We start from the raw sequence: 13,817 nt of genomic DNA on the forward strand, positions 1-13,817 counted from the left end.
AATTTTATAACAGGAATTACTTCCTATCAAGGGAAAACAATTCTCAACATTATAAAATGGGAAAAGCGATCATTAACTATTACGTTATCATCAATAGTAGCATTCTAGAATGTGACCCTATACGTATTTAGGGTGAAACAATACCATAATGATATATTTTTGCAATTTTTAAAAAAGAGAAAAGCAATTTTCTAGGTCTGTAAAACTGGTATGTTGAAGGATCCAGCAGGATTTTTGAAAGCCAATATCTGGGGGCCAGCACTGTGGTGCAGCATGTTAAGCCACTGTCTGCATCACCAGCATCCCATATGGGTGCCAGTTTGAGTCTCAGTTGCTCCACTTCCAATCCAGCTCCCTGCTAATGTGCCTGGGAAGAAGTTAAAGATGACCAGGTGCTTAGGTCCATTCACCCTTGTGGAAGACCTAGATGAAGCTCTTGACTCCTGGCTCCTGGATTTGGCCTGGCCCAGCAGATCGAAGTGTGCTCAACCTCTCACTCTCTCTCTCAAACTCTGCCTTTAAAGTAAATAAGTAATTTTTTTTAAAAAAGAAAATATCTGATTTTAAAATATATCATTAGAAATAAATATTTTCCAATGCTCATCAATACATTTATGTCTACATGGATAATATTGCTATTAAAAATCATTATATCTTTCTATGTCCACTTGTTAATTTATATAAATTTTATATTTTGAACCATTTGATCCTTCCTTCCAGCCTTCCTTCCTTTCTTTCTTCATTCCCTCTCTGCTTCTTCCTTCTTTCAACATAGCATTATTAATCCTCTTATGTGACATTCTACCTGATCTCTTTGATTCTAGAGATCTTTTCAATATGAAGCAATATAACTTTGTTACTTGGGGTAATCCAAATAATTATTTGTACAGTGGACATTATATATCCCTTTAAAAGTGTGATGTGTATGTCTCCATCCATTTCTGAAAGCTTGAAATCAGGTTAAAATTAGGTTGGGGGGAAAAAAATTGGAGATGCTATCAACAGAGTAAAAAGGCAATCCACAGAAAGGGGACAAAGATGTGCAAATCATGTATGCTATAAGGGATTCATATTCACAAAACAAAGAATTCCTAAAACTCAACAACACAAAAGCAAAATACCCAATTTTAAGAGGGACAAGGATTAGATTTGATGTATCTCTAAAGAAGATCTACTAATAACTAATAAGCACAATTTAAAAATACATAATACCTTCATATCAATTAGTATGGCAACCATCCCCCACCCTCCCCCAAAAAATACAGAAGACAAAAAGTGTTACTGTGTAAAAATTAGAATGCTGTATAGTATTGGTAGAAATGTAGCATGGCATAGCTACTGTGTAAAACAGTATGAGAGTTCCTAAAATTTAAAAGTAGAATTATGCCATATCATCCAGCAGTTCCACTTTTGGGAACGTACTCAGAAGAATTGAAAGCTAGATCTTGAAGAGATGCATATTCATACAACACATAGTCATATTCACAATAGCTTATATACTGAAGTAATCCAAGGGTCAGTTGATGAATGAATACATAAGCAAAATGTAGTACATACTTACAATGGAATGGTTTTCAGCTCTAAAATGGAAGGAAATTTTGACATGCTACAGTATAAATGAAACTTGGACATTATGCTTAGTGAAATAAGAAAGTTACAGAAAGACAAATGTTGTCTGATTACTTAAGTAAAGTACTTAGAGGAGTCAGAACAGTAGACGGAGGAAGTTATGGTACCTTCCAAAGTCTGGGGAGGTAAGGAGGGGTGAGCAGTTATTGTATAATGAGTATAAAGTCTCAGTTTTACTTGTATTAGATGAAGAATTCTGAGATGGATAGTGATGGTGATTCTACAGCATTGGCGATATGTTTAATACTACTGAATTCAACACTTAAATAATGGTTAGGAAGGTAAATTTTAGTGTATTTTACCACAATAAAAAAGCTGGAAGAAAAATTGGGGGAGGGGGTATTTTTTGGTTTTGTGTTTGCAGTTACCTCTTTTTGATTCTCATCTCAGTTAATACGACAGCCAGCATTTAGTGAGCACCAGCTAAGTGCTAAGCTCTGTCAAGACAGGTCAATGGCCAAGAATTATACATTTGACCGTCAGGGAAAGCTGTGGGATCAGAATTTCAACAAACAACATTTTTTTGTTTTCAATCTGTGTATGTTTCCCACCACCGAAAGAAGCAAAACAACAATTATTTTATATTCATTTTGAAATGTTATCATACTGTAGCCTTTTGTAATAGGGAGTATAATGTTTCTTTAGCTATTTAGATCTTTTCTGTTTCATCATAGTCAAAGCTGCTCTGCAAAACATATGGGAACATTTTGAAGGCATTAGGCAGGGATTCACACTCCCACTGCACTATAATCTAGTGGTGCTGAAAGTAAAATAACAACAACAGAAACCCTCCATCTAGTTTTATTGTTATGACTTATGTTAGCCATTTACTAGACTGAATGGCTGCCTAGGGCACCCAGAAGATAAACTCTTTAATGTGTGGTAAAGCATAATCCTGAAACCTAGTATTTTATAGAGGATAATGGAAACTAAATAGTTTTTATAGTTTGGATTTTCCATTTGCAACCTATAAATCAATTATTAAATGTCTATGTGCCTCATCAGTTAGAGGAAATATTTTGCTAGTATAATATTAAATTCTGAATTAGCTTTCAAGTTGTTTAAGGTACCAAATTAATTTGTCTATAAGAGGATCATTGGATAAAATCATTTGAATTTTGCTTTTAAAATCTTTCCCCCTCCATAGAAATATTAGCTCCTAAGTTGTTTTTCTGTTTTGCAAACTAGCTATGAACAAATTAAAAACTACGACACAGCAGGGTTTCTTAATTTTAAAAGATTGACATTGAAGAAAAATCAAGAAGTACTAAGAGGATTAGAGAATAATCTTTCATATTAGAGCTTAACTACTGTCAATATTTTACTCATTTCTTATTGAATTTTATTAGTCTTAGCTCTAAAATTTACTTCTGTGTACATATGTTAAAATAAATCTTTAGATACTTCATTATCTCTTTTGTCCTGAATATATTGTGTTCATATAGTCAAAGTTATTTGCTAAACTTAATACACTGTTTACTGCTTTAGGGAAATTTCATTACATTCTTTATTGGTCTTATTTTAATGTAATAAAATCACACTATTTTTTAGATGGATAGGATAATTAGCACCGTGCCTGAGTTATTAAGCACTTTCAAGTACAAAACTAAACATTTTCAAAGTTTTTTTTTCTTTTCTAAAGATATTTTGAAACTCTCATGTGATACATATAAAATTTGACTTGTGTGTTGTTTGTGTGAACTCTCTCCCTACTCTTGTTTTTTCTTGCTTCATGGTGTGTTTATCATGATAGTCTCCTTCTCTTCTCTCCAGGATTGCTTGGGCAGATGTGCATATAACAATGCATATGTGGTTCCTAAATCAACTATAGCTTATAACGGTAGGGAAAAAAGGAACTAGCAAGTCAAAGTGGATTTCTCATTTTTCATTCTCTCTCTTAAGTCATATGCAAACATGTTTCTTCATTGCCAAAATAGAAGCATGGTTGCTATAGAAAATGTTAAAGTTACAAAAAAATGTTAAGTTTATTACTAAACCTTCTCTCTGAAACATAACATTGGTATTGTGATGCAATATTTTCCATCATTTTTTTTTCCCAATAAATTATCTTCATACACCGTTGAGGGCACTTTTGTATCTTCTTTCTTTCAGCTCACCAACCTTTACCCCTTTGTTAGGCTGATAGGAGAAATATGATATTTTTACGCCTTTTTATGGATTTCTTCAGATTTATTATAAATGTTAAAAATTATGACAAAAGTCAATGACTGTTTGCCAACCTGTTCTGGAAATGTGCGTTAGAAGTGAGCACACAGTTCAACCTATTTTTCTATTTCAGGGAAGATTTGCATACATGTCCCCACACTTATTCTACTGACCAGAGAAAGCATTAGGTGGATAAATTGGACACAGATTTCTAGTGCCAGTGGATACCTACTTGTGGACAGACAGGATATTGTTTTCTGGCTTGCCCTAATTATAATGTCACTCAGGAGTAGAGAACATTTCTCAATATTTTCTAGTAACTCTAGTTTTTTTTATTTTTATTTATTAAATATAAATTTCCAAAGTACAGTTTATGGATTACAATGGCTTTCCTCCCCCATAACTTCCCTCCCACTTGCACCCCTCCCATCTCCTGCTCCCTCTCCCATTCCATTCGCATCAGGGAGACCAGGATAAGTACCTTGCTCCTGCTATTGGATCAGCGTGGTGCGCCGGCCGCAGCGCGCTGGCCACAGCGGCCATTGGAGGGTGAACCAACGGCAAAGGAAGACCTTTCTCTCTGTCTCTCTCTCTCTCTCACTGCCCATTCTGCCTGTCAAAAAAATTTTTTTAAAAAGATTCATTTTCAATTATCTTTATATACAGAAGATCAATTTAGTATATATTAAGTAAATATTTCGTCAGTTTGCACCCACACAGACACACAAAATGTAAAATACTGTTTCAGTACTAGTTATAGCATTACTTCACATTGGACAACACATTAAGGACAGATCCCACATGAGGAATAAGTACCCAGTGACTCCTGTTGCTGACTTAACAATTTGACACTCTTGTTTATGGCATCAGTAATCTCCCTAGGCTCTTGTCATGAGTTGCCAAGGCTATGGAAGCCTTTTGAGTTCGCCGACTTCGCTCTTATTCCGACAGGGTCATAGTCAAAGTGGAAGTTCTCTCCTCCCTTCAGAGAAAGGTACCTCCTCCTTTGATGGCCCCATTCTTTCCACTGGGATCTCACTCGCAGAGATCTTTCATTTAGGTTTTTTTTTTTTTTTTTTTTTTTTTTTTTTTGCCAGAGTGTCTTGGCTTTCCATGCCTAAAATACTCTCATGGGCTCTTTAACCGGATCCAAATGCCTTAAAGGCTGATTCCGTAGTAACTCTAGTTTTAAACAAAGGAGATAGGGAAGCACTATTTCAATATTAAGATAAACAATGTGATATATAATTCTTTGAGCACGACATAGGGAAAAAATTAAAATCCAGCACATTTGTAGAATCATAGCTTCATTGCATTGTGGGACATTTAGCAAATTTAATCTTTCTGAGCCTTTAAAAAAACCTTTAAATGAGAATAACAACAAAAGCCTGAAGCTTTTATGATTGATGAGATCTCATGTGTGTCCATGCCTCAACACCACTGAACTCAGGAAGCTTTAAATGTTAACTCACTCCTTTTCTTTACTCATAGCTTTAAACGAATCAGGAAATAGTATCCCCAACATATAATACTTTGAGATTTAAGAAATCAGCAGGAGGAAAGTCCCTCCCACACTTCCCCCCAACAGGCCAAAAATATCCTCTGACCTTCCTGTACCGTAGGACATAAGACCCTCATGGGCGAGAAACCCTTCTGTTTCCCAGATGAAAGGAATGTCCCTAGCAATAAGACACAGGCACACACAAGAATCTGAACAGGCCTTGCTAAGTATGCCTTGTGGTTGATTACCAGTAATTTTTGCTCCCTTTGTCCAATCAAACTTCTGTAGAGCTGTCCACATTGCACTTGAACAAGGCACATAAATGTAGATTTTCCTGTTTCTGTGGGTCTTATATAAATTTTCTTGCTTTTCTCTTTTTAGTGGTCTTTTATCATAGGGATCTCAGACAAAAACTTAATAATGGGTGAGAGAAGATATCATTTCTCCCCTACAGCTTTAGTAAAACTGTCATAATTTGTCCATTAGGATAGTCAACTTTTATTTATTAATTGCCTGGATTGAATTTATCATTAAAAAATACAAAGTAGAGCAAAAAGGTAGTAGTAAAGAGGATTCGCCATGTATCTCATGTACCTCATTCTAAAAAGATGATTGCTTTCATGAATGATTGACATATCTATATGTATGTATAAACAGTGCACATGCCTAAACCTCACCTGTCAATTTCTGATTATATTCAATTTACTACTTGACAATTTTACTTAGTGAATTAATCTCTCTAGGAATTACAATTAATTACTGTCTCTCTCTCAACCTGCATAGAGAACCCATTATCAATTTCTGTCTTTACCTTTAATATATATATTGTGTCTGAAATGATCATTCCTTTGTTTCACTCCACTTTAAAATTTCTTTTATTTGAAAGGCAGAATGATAGAGAGAAAGGGAGAGACAGAGAAACAGATCTTAAGTCTACTTGTCCACTCCCCAAATGCCCAGTAAAGCTTTGGTTGTACCAGGCCAAAGCTTGGACCCAGGAACACTGTATAGATCTTCCATGTGGTTTGTGGGACCCAGGTTCTTAGGTCACATCATCTGCTGCCTCCAAGGATTATTAGGAGGAGACTAGAATGGCAGGAGCAGAATAGTGAGGGCTCGAAGTAGGCACTCTGATATGGGGTGTAGAAGCAGCAGCTTACCTCACTTATGCCGCAACATCTGCCTCTCCACCAAGATTTTCATTACAAGCTCTGAGATATAGTTTACATGCTATGAAGTTCATTGAAGTAAATAATTCGATATTAGGATGTTTTTGAAGATGTATAACTGTCATCTAATCTCATCCTGGAACATTTGCATCATGCCTAAAAGAAAGCTTATCCCCATTAGTAGTCATTCCCTCATTCCCTACCTTGCTACTTTCCACTGCCAACTCTCAATTAATTGATATTCTGCCTCTATGGTTTTGCCTATTTTGGAAATTTCACATAAATGGAATCATCTATGGGATCTTCCATGTATTCAAAAAGCTCACGGAAAATGTATATTGTTAAAAAAACTATACATGCATTTAAAGCTTTTTTTTTTTTGCCAAATACATTCATACTAATGTCTTATAACATATCTGAACAGAATCTAATTTGAAACACTAGGAATAAGACAAGAGTTTGAAATTAGCCCCTACTAGATCAATATGAATTCTGCTAATCAGGATACAAGAAGAAATATTAAATGTATGGCGAAGCTTGGGTAGAAGGATGGTGAAATCATCAATGCTTTACCAAAAGTTTATGGTGGATAATGTCCCCAATAAATCATTAGTTTAATAATGAGTAATTCACTTTAAGAAGGGACAGTATGATGTTGAAGATGAATCCCACAGCGCAGACCATCCACAGCAATCTGCAAGGAAAGAATTAATGTTGCTTCTGCCCTAATTGATTGAAGAAGACTGACAAGGAATAAAATAGACAACAGTCCAGCTCACACAACTCGGACAGAAAAAGTGAAATAAACTTCCTTCTCAATGCTGCCAAGATCCTGAAGCCTTTCTTCATTTGTTTGAAGAATCAGAACGGCAGGTGAACCATAGCTATAACAGGCTGCAGAAATCTGGGAATGAACAGCAGATTATTTAGTGTCTGTCTGTCTCCTCTTTCAAATCATATGAAAATAAATATTGTTTTTACAAAAGCAGATTGGTCAAGAGCAAAAGTCATAGTAAAAGTTTTTGTGATGCTCAAGGCCTTTTATGGTTCAATTTCTAGAGGACAAAAAAGTAATATCTACTTGATAGGAGAATATTTAGAGAAAGCCAAAGCTGTAGCAGAAAAGTGCCCAGAAAATCTTCAGCAGAGAGTCCTTCTCCACCACCACAGTGCTCCTGTTCACTCCTTTCATCAAACAACAGCATTTTTTTTTCAGAATTCTGATGGCAAATTACTGGGAACCCAACTTACTGTCCTGATTTAGTTCCTTCTTTCTTCTTTTTGTTTGTTTTATTAAAAAAGACTCTAAAAGGTACATATTTCTCTTCAGTTATTAAAAACATAAAACTTCCTTGATATGATTAACTTCCCAAGACCCTCAGGCCTTTAGACACAGATGGAATGGCTGACTTCATCATTTACAAAAGCATCTTGGTCTGTTGAGAATTTATATTTATTCTTTTCATCTTTTAATTTCATGTTAAATGAGCTTTTTGAAGTCCTGTCCTGTCATGTTGTCTTTTCTAATTGATTTCCTTCACTTGGCAAATATTTTTGAGGTTTATCCATGTTGCAACATGTTAGCATTTAATTCTTGTATTTTCCCAAATAACATCCTAATATATAGATAGGCTGTGTTTTTCTTACCCATTAATTGATTGGTGGACAGTTGTCTTGTTTCCATTTTCAACTGTTTTATCAATTATGCAAAATAATGTTCAAGAATGTGTACATGTTTTGTATGAACATATATTTCCTAAATTATTCCTCTTTCTAAAATATTTATTTATTTGAAAGAGAGAGAGAGAGAGAGAGAGAGAGAGATTGAGATTGAATTTTCTCATTCACTTGCCTATTCCTCAAATGTGTGCAGCAGCCCAGACTGGACCAAGCTGAAGCCAGGAGTCAGGGATTTCAGCTTTTTTTTTTTTTTTTTTTTTTTTTTTTTGACAGGCAGAGTTAGATAGAGAGAGAGAGAGAGAGAGAGAGAGAGGTCTTCTGTTGGTTCACCCCCCAAGTGGCCGCTACAGCCGGTGCATTGCTGCTGGCATTCTTTACCAATCCGAAGCCAGGAGCCAGGTGCTTCCTCCTGGTCTCCCATGCAGGTGCAGGGCCCAAAGGACCTGGGCCATCCTCCACTGCACTCGCGGGCCACAGCAGAGAGCTGGACAGGAAGAGGAGCAACCAGGACAGAATCTGGCGCCCTGATCAGGACTAGAGCCCCGGGTGCTGGCACCACAGGTGGAGGATTAGCCTAGTGAACCATGGCACCAGCCCAGGGATTTCATCTTTGTCTTTCATGTGGGTAGCAGGGATCCACCTACTTGAGCCATTATTTGCTGTCTCCAGCAGTGTACATTGTCAGGAGCTGGAATTGAAAGCAGAGCTTAGTCTTGAACTCAGGCACTCTGATATGGCATGTGGGGCTCCCAACTAATGTCTTTACTCCTCTGACACTTTGCTACCCCATGGACATACATTTTCATTTTTCTTAGGTAGCTACTCAGTAGTAGAATTGCTAGGCCATAAGATAATTCTGTCTCGAGCATTTTGAGGGACTGCTAATCTCTTTTTAAAAGTACGTACACCATGTTACACTCTTAGCAACAATGGATGAGATTTCTCACTTTCCATAATCTTTATTGAAAATGTTACTGTCTTTTTTTTATTATTCCCATTATTTTATTACATATACGTTGGTATCTAATTGTTTTGATTTATATTCCTCTGACAACTACTGATTAGTGTCTGTCCCTGTGCTATTTGCCATGTGTGTATCTTCCTTGGAGAGTGATGCATCCAAATATTTACTCATTTTTAAATTGAGCTTTTTTATTGCTGAATTCGGAGTGTTCTCTCCACAGTCTATGTCCAGGTCCATCATCACAAAAAAAAAAAAAGATTTTTAGGCATTTTCTCCATGTTTCTAAATTGCCTTTTCATTTTCTTGGTGCTAGTGTCCTTGGAAGCCATTTATCTTTTGTCAATGTGCTTTTGGTGTTATATTTAAGAAATAATAACCTAATCCATGGTTATGAAATTTTACTCATATTTCCTTCTAAAAGTTTGATAGTTTTGGCTCTCATATTTAAGTCTGTGGTCCATTTTGAATTAGTTTTGTGTGTGTACGAAGTAGGAATTCATATTACTTCTTTTGCAGTTTTTAGTGTACAAATATTAAACTTCTTTTGCTAACTTTATTTCTAGTTGCTTTCTTCTTTTCTATGTCATTGTAACTGTAATTACTTCTGTAATGTCATTTTTCGGGTTATCATTCTCTATATTCTGCTTACAGAGCACCCAGTTTCCTGCCTGGACTATTGGAAATAGCCTGTTAGTCCACCTCCTTCCAGTATTGCTCTTCAGTGCACAGAAGCTAAAGGGCCTATTAAATATGTAAATTTGCCATAAAACTGCCCAGATATAATCCTGCTACCACCTCCCATTACACTGTAATACATAGGGACTGTGTTCTACAAGGCTAGATGTTGTCTACACCTTTTCTATCTTTCCAATAGCATCATTAATCCCTTCCCATTATCAGGATTATCTGGCCACATGGATCTTTTATGTCCAATTCTTAGAACCCTTTTAACTTTTTTTTAAAGCTTTCTGTATACCTTTATATTTTAAAATGTAGATTCTGTGGGGAGCAACTCGGACTAGACTAAGTTACTGGAATTAAGACTTATTCTATGCATCTGCTTTCCCACAATATGGCGCTGGGAGAGGAGTAAACAGCTTCTACACAGCTGCCTCTCGCCAACTTGACTGATAAACTGCAGGAGCTGATCTTGCTCCTGATTGGAGGAGAGCAGCATACTCGGCGTGTGGGTAGCAGAGTTGGGATTGGTGGAAGAGGACTATAAAGGAGGAGAGAGACAACATGCACCAGGAACATCCGGATAACATCTGAGCAGCCCCCGAGAGAGCCGGCTGGTGATGTGCCACTTCTCCGCGGAAGTGGGTAAAGTGGCAGGGGGAGCCGCCCCTCCACGGAGGTGGAGGGGTCGGCAGCCAACCCGGGAAGGACCAGCAGCAAACCCGGGAAGGGCCGAGCAGACAAAAGAACAGTGCAGGGTCCTGTGTTGTTCCTCCGCGAATGGGGGAGCGACAGATTCTAATGTGTTTTTGAAATTAACTGTTCCTGGGAATAATCTGGTTTAAATTGTTTAATGCTTTACTGACAATAATAAACTAAGCATATCTAAAGTGTGCAATTTGAAATCAAAACAAAACAATAATGTCAATTAGAAGTGTGGGAGGAAACTTTGAGAGATGGTGAGTATGCTTATGACCTTGGTGATGGCAATGTTTCATGGTGTAAACTCATCCTCAGATGTACGTACTAAGCATCTAAAGCTTCTTATACGTCAAATCTTTGCTCAAGAAAACGTGTGCATACAATTTGGTAAGCTTTGATATTTGTTGAAAATAATGTCTACACTGTCATTTCTTATACTGATTGCCTTTGAAATTTTGTCGAATATTAGGTTGACCCTTTATATCTGAGTTATTTCTGGACTCTATTCTGTGAATCTATGTGTATATTTTTCTGTAAATCTCTTACTATATTGATTACTTCAGCTGTTAATTGTTATAAGCCTTAAATTAGATATTGTAAATTCTACAGTTTTATTCTTTCTCAGAATTTTTATGGTTAGTTTAAGTCCAGTTTATGGAGCGTTGATGTTTTAGCAATATTAAGTCTTTTTATACATAAATATGGTTAATCTGCATTTATTCAGATTTTTCTTAATTTCTCCCAGTTATCCTTGTACCTTTCAGTGTTCAAGTCTTGCATATCTTTTGTCAGATTTATCTTTATGCCTTTAATATATCATGATAAAATTTTTAAATACTAATTTCTAATTTTTGCTGTATACATGTAAAAGTCGTTTATATTTATCTTGTAACCTGCATGCTAAATAAACTCACTTATTAAATCTAATAGCTTTTATAGCTTCCATAGGGTTTTCTACATAAACAAATATGTAGTTTTTGATTTATTAGTTGCTTCCCAAGGAAAAAAGTATCATTTTAGTTCCTTTATCTGCCCTTATGGCACTAATTAGAATTACAAGTGTGATGAAAAGAAGTTGTTAGGTTATATATCCTGCTTTCTTCCTAGTATTATGGGAAGATTTAATTTCTTTTAGCATTAAATATGATATTAAATGCCAGTTTTTGTAGATGCCCTTTATCAAGGTGAGTGCTTCCCTTTTATTTCCACTTTGTGATAATTTTTACTAGGAAAAGCCATTATATTTTCCCAAATACTTTTCCTACATCTATTGAGATGTAGCTTTAGTTTGGTTATTCATTCATTTATTTATTTATTTATTTATTTATTTTATTTTTTGACAGGCAGAGTGGACAGTGAGAGAGAGACAGAGAGAAAGGTCTTCCTTTGCCGTTGGTTCACCCTCCAATGGCCGCCGTGGCCGGCACGCTGCAGCCGGTGCATCACGCTGATCCGAAGGCAGGAGCCAGGTGCTTCTCCTGGTCTCCCATGGGGTACAGGGCCCAAGCACTTGGGCCATCCTCCACTGCACTCCCTGGCCACAGCAGAGAGCTGGCCTGGAAGAGGGGCAACCGGGACAGAATCTGGGGCCCCGACCGGGACTAGAACCCGGTGTGCCATCGCCACAAGGTGGAGGATTAGCCTATTGAGCCACAGCGCTGGCCTAGTTTGGTTATTCTTTATATCTGTCTCTTGGTTGAATTTCTCATTCAGATCATTAATTGTTCTGATTTCATTGACTTGTCTGTGTGCTCTTATAACTCACTGAGTTTCTTCGACATTATTATTTTGCATTCCTTTATTGACACTTTATAATTTCCATTTCTTTGTGGTCAGTCACTGGAGAATTATTGTGTTCCTTAGGTGCTGTAATGTTTCCTTGTTTTATCACGTTTCCAGTGTCCCTACACTGGTGCCTGCACATCTGGTATTACAGTTACTACTTCCAAACTTTAGAAAGTGGTTTTTTATAGGAGAAGACTTTGGCCAGCAGATGGGCCTCAGGGTTTGGCAGGGTATGTTGGCTCTGGTCCTTTGTGGCCTCAGTAATATAGTCTGAATGCGACTTCTTCAATTGTGTCAGCATGACTCCATGTGCCTCAGTGTCAGGGCTGGAGTCATTTCTGGCAGTAAAGCTAGCTGTGTAGATGATTAGTTTTAGCAGTCTTCTTGTTTCTGTCTTCCTCACAGTGGAGAGTTTTAGCTGAGGGGTATCTCTTGATATCAGGTGTGGCATGACTCACAGGAAGCTACACCAGCAATGTATCCAGGAAGCAGGTGCCTGAAGCAGCTGAAGTACCAAGTTCTTGCACTCAGGGTCTTGCAAAACCGCTATAGCAGCTGGAACTTGAGGCGTGGGATCATTCTCCAAGACATGAACGACTGTATATCTCCCATTAAGTCAAGGTCTGTGGCTCTGAGGCACACTCCCACACCTAAGGCTTTGGGGTTTGGGAAGTAGCTATGATTCTGACCATGGCGGGCAGAGTATAACGCACTAGGATGGTTTCAGGGAGGTGAGATGTTTCGGAAGCTCAGACTGCAGATAGCAGAGAACAGCTACAGTTCAGGATCTGAAATCAACTTGGAAAAGAGCAGCTCAGGCTCCAGGGGATGGGGCACTATGTAGTGGTGACTCTTGATCCTGGGATGTTGGGACACAGCAGTAGCCCAGACCCTGTGAGTCAAGTCAGCAGCAAAAACTTAGGAATGGCAAAAATTGTGCTGTGTCGGGTTTTTGGGGTGGGGAGGAGTAAATGGAAGACTCTCCCCCTCAGAGAGGCAGGGTTCCTTACCTGCTCAGACTGCAATAGGCTGGTTCAATTCCAGGTCAGTGGGGTTCTGTGGCTTCCTGGCCTAAAGTGTGTGCAGCACAGCTTATCCAAGTGTCTGATTCCTTGAGACTTAAGACATTAAGTCAGGTTGGCCTCAGAAAACACAGCTACATAGGTCTGCAGAGCCTCTGGGTCCCTGGGGAAGTGACAGCAAGTCAGACATGGAACTGTGAGGTACAACTGCTTTGATGAACAAGAGGCCTGAGGTCCCGGGCATTGGGGTGCTACCTCAGCTGTGTTGAGGGCATGACTACGCCAATAATTTGAGACGTGCCCAAAGGTAGGGTGCCATTTTAGCTCAGCCTTAAGTAGTGGCTGCACCAGTGACTGGGATGGGAGGATCAGAGGGAAAGAGTGGCTTTCCAGTAGCTTGTTCTTAAGGCTTAGGGCATAGCAGTAATTCTTGGGGATGCCTCACTACGTGTGTGGGCATGGTATGATGGTGACTGAACCTCAGGGGTGGAGAGAGATAATGGCTACGCTTTCCTGGAGCA

General features: G+C 38.0%; 1 protein-coding gene across 1 annotated transcript in view; it reads left to right on the forward strand.

Annotated features, from left to right (window-relative positions):
* The window catches only part of IQCM (IQ motif containing M), a 459,382-nt gene that overhangs the window by 314,072 nt on the left and 131,493 nt on the right, over window positions 1–13,817 (forward strand). The gene's annotated exons all lie outside the window — the stretch shown is intronic.

This window comes from Oryctolagus cuniculus, chromosome 8 (genome assembly GCF_051225735.1).
Source record: "Oryctolagus cuniculus isolate XC-2025 breed Fujian yellow rabbit chromosome 8, ASM5122573v1, whole genome shotgun sequence".
In the NCBI taxonomy this organism is placed as follows: domain Eukaryota; kingdom Metazoa; phylum Chordata; class Mammalia; order Lagomorpha; family Leporidae; genus Oryctolagus; species Oryctolagus cuniculus.